A 6,343-nucleotide genomic window follows, 5' to 3' on the forward strand; every position below is an offset into this window, starting at 1 on the left:
ACAGAAATGCCAACTGACCTTCTTGCTGTGAGGCCACAGTGCTAACCACTGAGCCACCATGTCGCCCATTTAATGAATAACTAAATATAATTATCATATTTACCCTACTACTACAGTACATGGTATAATATATAAACAAATTAACAAACCTTGTTCTTTCCAGCAAGGCTTGGTCCTGAGAAAAATACAAAAATAAAAGTTCCATCCATCGCATTCAAATCCAGATTTAATGTCAACTTATTTGGTGTGTGTGTGTGTGTGTGTGTGTGTGTGTTTAAATAGCTGTATGGAAGTTTTACGGAGTTTAAACAAACATTACAGAATAGACTAAAACACTTACATGGGTTTTGTTTTAACTGCACTCGTGATCTGCGAAAATATGATCAGAAGACGTGCAGCTTCCACCAAAGAAGAGCGGATTCATCTATTTTTTCACAGCATTTCTCCCGCTGCTGATCTGATCCACACTGGCAGACCTCTGCTGGCCGACAGCGGAACTGCAGGCTCATAAAATCAGCACACAGAGCAGACTTCTAGGCACAAAAGATCTGTCATTATGATTTATATATGATTTATATGTTGACTAAATGAAGAAAAATAATAAATTCACCTTTCTATTTTCTCTTGACGCAAAAAAGTTGGAATGAATGCAGGTTTCCTGAATTGTAATGAAGTGTTATTTAGCTCTTGTAACACATTTGAGTCCCTTTCGACCTAGACAATAGCCACAAAAAACAAACAAACAATATTTAAAAGCATTAAAAAGTAAAATAAAATATATATTTTCATATCAATATATACACGATAATTAAACTTTGCAAATGCTCAAAATGCACATTTATTTATTTCAGTGTCATCAAACTAGAAATATATTTAGGCAAATATTCATTACGGCCTCAAACACTGATCTCTTTCTTATCGGAAAGGTAACACTGATGCACAAAACATTTCAGATTTCTGTCATTTTGTTTATATATATATATATATATATATAACAAGATTAATATATTTTGACTGATTTTGAACAATCACAACTTAAAATGTCAAATAAATTTAATTAATTCCACAATTGTTCTTAGAAATTTCATCAAATTATGCTAATTATTTGCAATATATTCAAATAAATTATACATAAAAATTTAAATGTGGATTTTCCCCTCATTTTTAATGCATAATTAAATAAGAAAATCTCAATTTGTTAATTAACAATCAGAGATAAATGCAGTAAAATGAGCAAAAAAAAAATTCACTTATTAATAAGATGTATATACTGTACACTTACCGGCCACTTTATTAGGTACACCTGTCCAACTGCTCATTAACGCAAATTCCTAATCAGCCGATCACATGGCAGCAGCTCAATGCATTTAGGCATGTAGACATGGTCAAGACGATGTGCTGCAGGTCAAAGCGAGCATCAGAATGGGGAAGAAAGGGGATTTAAGTGACTTTGAACGTGGCATGTGTGTTGGTGTCAGACGGGCTGGTCTGAGTATTTCAGAAACTGCTGATCTACTGGGATTTTCACGCACAACCATCTCTAGGGTTTACAGAGAATGGTCTGATAAAGAGGAAATATCCAGTGAGCGGCAGTTCTGTGGACGCAAATGCCTTGTTGATGCCAGAGGTCAGAGGAGAATGGCCAGACTGGTTCCAGCTGATAGAAAAGCAACAGTAACTCAAATAAACACTCGTTACAACCGAGGTCTGCAGAAGAGCATCTCTGAACACACAACACGTCCAACCTTGAGGCGGATGGGCTACAGCAGCAGAAGACCACACCGGGTGCCGCTCCTGTCAGCTAAGAACAGGAAACTGAGGCTACAATTCACACAGGCTCACCAAAACTGGACAATAGAAGATTGGAGAAATGTTGCCTGGACATCACTGTACTCAAATGGCCTCCACAGTCAGCAGATCTCAATCCAATAGAGCACCTTTGGGATGTGGTGGAACGGGAGATTGGCATCATGGATGTGCAGCCGACAATGCAGCAACTGTGTGATGCTATCAAGTCAATATGGAGCAAAATCTCTGAGGAATATTTCCAGTGCCTTGTTGAATCTCTGACATGAAGGATTAAGGCAGTTCTGAAGCCAAAAGAGCGTCTAACCTGGTACTAGTAAGGTGTACCTAATAAAGTGGCCAGTGAGTGTATATATGAAGATCTTTCTCAGCCTCCTGTGCTTGTTCAGTTATTTCACATTAAAAACCATGAAAATAATCTATTTTTTTCCATACAAGTGAAATGACTGAACATGCCCATACTGTAGGAGCAGGGGAGAAATGCTAATATTAAAATAAAATATAAATGAATACATGTTTATTTTGGGGTGTACTGTCTCTTTAATTTCTAAATAAATCATTGCAAACTGTCACGAAAAGAGACAGTTCACAATAAAAGATCATGTGAACCGATTTGCCTTGCTTCTGTTAAACACAAAAATATGTTGAATTAATCCAGACATTTGTTCATCCGACTGTTCTCAGATCAGTGTGTCAGGCATCTTTACAGAGGATGTTAAATGCTGAATAGACGCTTTTTCACATTCAAAGTCAAGGTGAGCGACTGCCTCCGGACGCACTTTACAGCTCTCGTAAAACTCTTACAGCCCGGACACCATCAAACACACACGTTTCACACACACAAACACACGCTGGAGATCCAGAACAAATACACCGGAGCTTTAATCACCGCAGAAATCACAGTGGGCTGATTACAAAAATATGCATTCGTGATGAAACGAAAAAAAGAGATGAGTTTGCAGTGAATTTCCTCATTCCACCGCACATTCAGTTACAAAATCAAGCTTGAAAAATAAACAAATAAACAAAATAAAGATTGCATATAACGTATGATGACATGAAAAAGAGTATTCAGCACAAAAAAATGAAATATTACATAATGAAAATGAAAACAGAAAGGCAGAATTAAAGGGATAGTTCACCTAAATATTTACATTTATTCATCCTCAAATGGGTGATTTTTTTTTTGGTTGAACTAAAAAGAAGATACTTTGAAGAATGTTCGAAAATGGTAGCCATTTACTTATAGAAGAAAACTTATAGGGAAAAAATATCCAGTCAATAGTTTACAACATAAAAAAGAGACAAGTAAAAAAGGAAATAAAGACATTTAAACAGGTTTGAAATAAGTTGAGAGAGAGAGAGAGAGAAAGTAAATGATGAGTACATTTTCATTTTTGGGTGTACTGTCTCTTTAATTTCTAAATCTATCAACAAATAATTGTCACTATAAGAGACAGTTCATCCAAAAACTGATCATTTACTCTCCATTCACTTGACTTGAACCTTTGGCTTTCTTTCTTCTGCTAAACACAAAAATAGATGGTTAGAAAAATGTTGGAAACCTGTAACCATTGACTTCCATAGTAAAAAAAAAATAAGTCCATAGATACCCGTTTTCAATATATAAATAAAAAAGAACTACAAAAATGAGAGAGAGAAAGAAATGTAAAGGTTTTAATTTAAGTGAAGGTACAGTAAATGATGGGTACATTTTAATTTTGGGGTGTACTGTCTCTTTAATTTCTAAATAAATCATTGCAAATTTTCACTTAAATGGGCAGTACACCAAAAAGTGATCATTTATTCTCCATTCGCTTGTTTTGAACCTAATTGGCTTGCTTTCTTCTGTTAAACACAAAAGAAGATATTTAGAAAAATGTTGGAAACCGGTAACCATTGATTTCCATGGTAGGAACAAAAATACTATGGAAGTCCATTGATTCCTGTTTCCAACATAAAAAAACTACACAATAAAAAGTGAGAAAGAAATTCAAAGAGCTTTAAAATAAGTCAAAAGACAATAAATGATGAGTACATTTTTATTTTGTTTTTTGTTTTTGACCTAATTGGCTTGCTTTCTTCTGTTAAACACAAAAGAAGATATTTAGAAAAATGTTGGAAACCGGTAACCATTGACTTCCATAGTAAAAAAAAATAAGTCCATAGATACCCGTTTCCAACATATAAATAAAAAAGAACTACAAAAAAGAGAGAGAGAAAAAGAAATGTAAAGGTTTTAATTTAAGTGAAGGTACAGTAAATGATGGGTACATTTTAATTTGGGGGTGTACTGTCTCTTTAATGTCTAAATAAATCATTGCAAATTTTCACTTAAATGGGCAGTACACCAAAAAGTGATCATTTATTCTCCATTAGCTTGTTTTGAACCTAATTGGCTTGCTTTCTTCTGTTAAACACAAAAGAAGCTATTTAGAAAAATGTTGGAAATCTGTAACCATTGACTTCCATAGTAGGAAAAATACTATGGAAGTCTATTGATATCTGTTTCCAACCTTACAAAATAAGAAAGAAAGAAAAGAATTACAAAAAAAGAGAGAAAGAAAGAAAATAAGTGAAGACGGAGTAAATCTGAATATGCTGTTGCAAAGTGTCACTTAAAGGGACAGTTCACCTAAATGTTCACATCATTTACTCTCTTCACTTATTTCTTCTTTTGAACACAAATAAAATATTTAAAAGAAAAAAAAAAGATTCAAAACTGGTATCCATTGATTACCACAGCACTTATTTATCTTACTATGCAATTCAATGGCTACCAGTTTCCAGCATTCTTTGAAATATCTTCTTTTGTGTTCAACAATGAAAAACATTAAAGTGAGTACATTTAAATTGTTTTTTTTGGTACTGTCTCTTTAAATTCTAAATATATTGTTGCAAATTGTCACTTAAAGGGACAGTACACCCAAACATAATCCTTTACTCATCCTACACCCGTTTTAAACCTGTTTGTCTGTTGAAAACAAAAAGAAGATATTTTAAAAAATGTTGGAAACTTATTGCAATTGACTACATTGTATTTTCCGTTTCCTATTATGTAAATCAATGGCTACAGTTTATCAGCATTCTTCGAAATAGCTTCTTTTGTGTTCAACAGAAAAGAGAAAAAATGTAAAAGGTTAGACTTCAGAGTGAGTACATTTTGATTTTATGGGTGTACTGTCTCTTTAAATTCTAAGTGTATTGTTGCAAATGGTCACTTAAAGGGACGGTACACCAAAAACATTTACTCTCCCTTTCACTTGCTTCAAACCTGTTTGAGTTTCTTTCTTCTGTTGAACACAAAAGAAGATACTTTGAAAAATGTTGGAAACTGATTCCCATTGACAACTACTGCATTTTTATGTTTTCTATAGTGGAAGCAAATGGTTTTTTTAGCATTCTTCAAAATACCTTCTCTTATTTTTTGAGTGTACTGTCTCTTTAAATTCTAAGTATATTGTTGCAAATGGTCACTTAAAGGAACAGTACACACAAAAATGAACATTTACTCTCCCTTCACTTGCTTCAAACCTGTTTGAGTTTATTTCTTCTGTTGAACACAAAAGAAGATACTTTGAAAAATGTTGGAAACTGATTCCCATAGACTACCACTGTATTTTCCTGTTTCCTATAATGGAAGCTAATGTGTTTTTAGCATTCTTCAAAATATATTCTTATATTTTTTGGGTGTACTGTCTCTTTCAATTCTAAGAATATTGTTGCAAATGGTCACTTAAAGTGACAGTACACACAAAAATAAACATTTACTCTCCCTTCACTTGCTTCAAACCTGTTTGAGTTTCTTTTTTCTGTTGAACACAAAAGAAGATACTTTGAAAAATGTTGGAAACTGATTCCCATTGACAACTACTGTATTTTCTAATTCCTATTATTTAAATCAATGGCTACAGTTTATCAGCATTCTTCAAAATATCTTCTTCTGTGTTCAACATAAGAAAAAAGACTTGTAAAAGGTTAGACTTCAGAGTGAGTACATTTTCATTTTATGGGTGTACTGTCTCTTTAAATTCTAAGAATATTGTTGCAAATGGTCACTTAAAGGGACAGTACACACAAAAATGAACATTTACTCTCCCTTCACTTGTTTCAAACCTGTTTGATTTTCTTCTGTTGAACACAAAAGAAGATACTTTGAAGAATGTTGGAAACTGATTCCCATTGATAAAAAGGTTGAAACCACGAATACGTTCATTTTTGGGTGAACTGTCCCTTTTATTAAACGCAACAACTGACTCAGTTCTTGTTTCATGAGGCCCAATAATGCAGCATAATTAATCTTGTGTGTTTTTCGAGTTAGATTAGAAAGTTGAGATTATGAAAGTCACACAGTTTAGAGTTACGCTACTGATTTTACTAATACGCTGGTCTGCAGAAATGTGCAAAAGCCCCTTGCTGGAGAGCTGGAGTTATGATTGTGTTTGGCATCAGAAAAGCTGGATGAGGAAGATCTGCTCATCATCATCATCATCATCATTATTATTATTTTCCTCCGAGCGGCTCAGTTCAGGACAGG

At 33.8% G+C, this 6,343-nt stretch overlaps 1 protein-coding gene across 1 annotated transcript in view; it reads right to left on the reverse strand.

Moving 5' to 3' along the window:
* Positions 1-3,866: 3,866 nt before the first annotated feature.
* ralbb (v-ral simian leukemia viral oncogene homolog Bb (ras related)) overlaps positions 3,867-6,343 on the reverse strand; it is a 9,636-nt gene continuing 7,159 nt past the window's right edge. Inside the window, exon 4 of the mRNA XM_056467962.1 lies at positions 3,867-6,343. This exon is cut by the window's right edge and continues 137 nt beyond it. The gene's annotated coding sequence lies outside the window, so the exon portion shown is untranslated.

Source organism: Danio aesculapii, chromosome 11 (genome assembly GCF_903798145.1).
Source record: "Danio aesculapii chromosome 11, fDanAes4.1, whole genome shotgun sequence".
Taxonomy (NCBI): domain Eukaryota; kingdom Metazoa; phylum Chordata; class Actinopteri; order Cypriniformes; family Danionidae; genus Danio; species Danio aesculapii.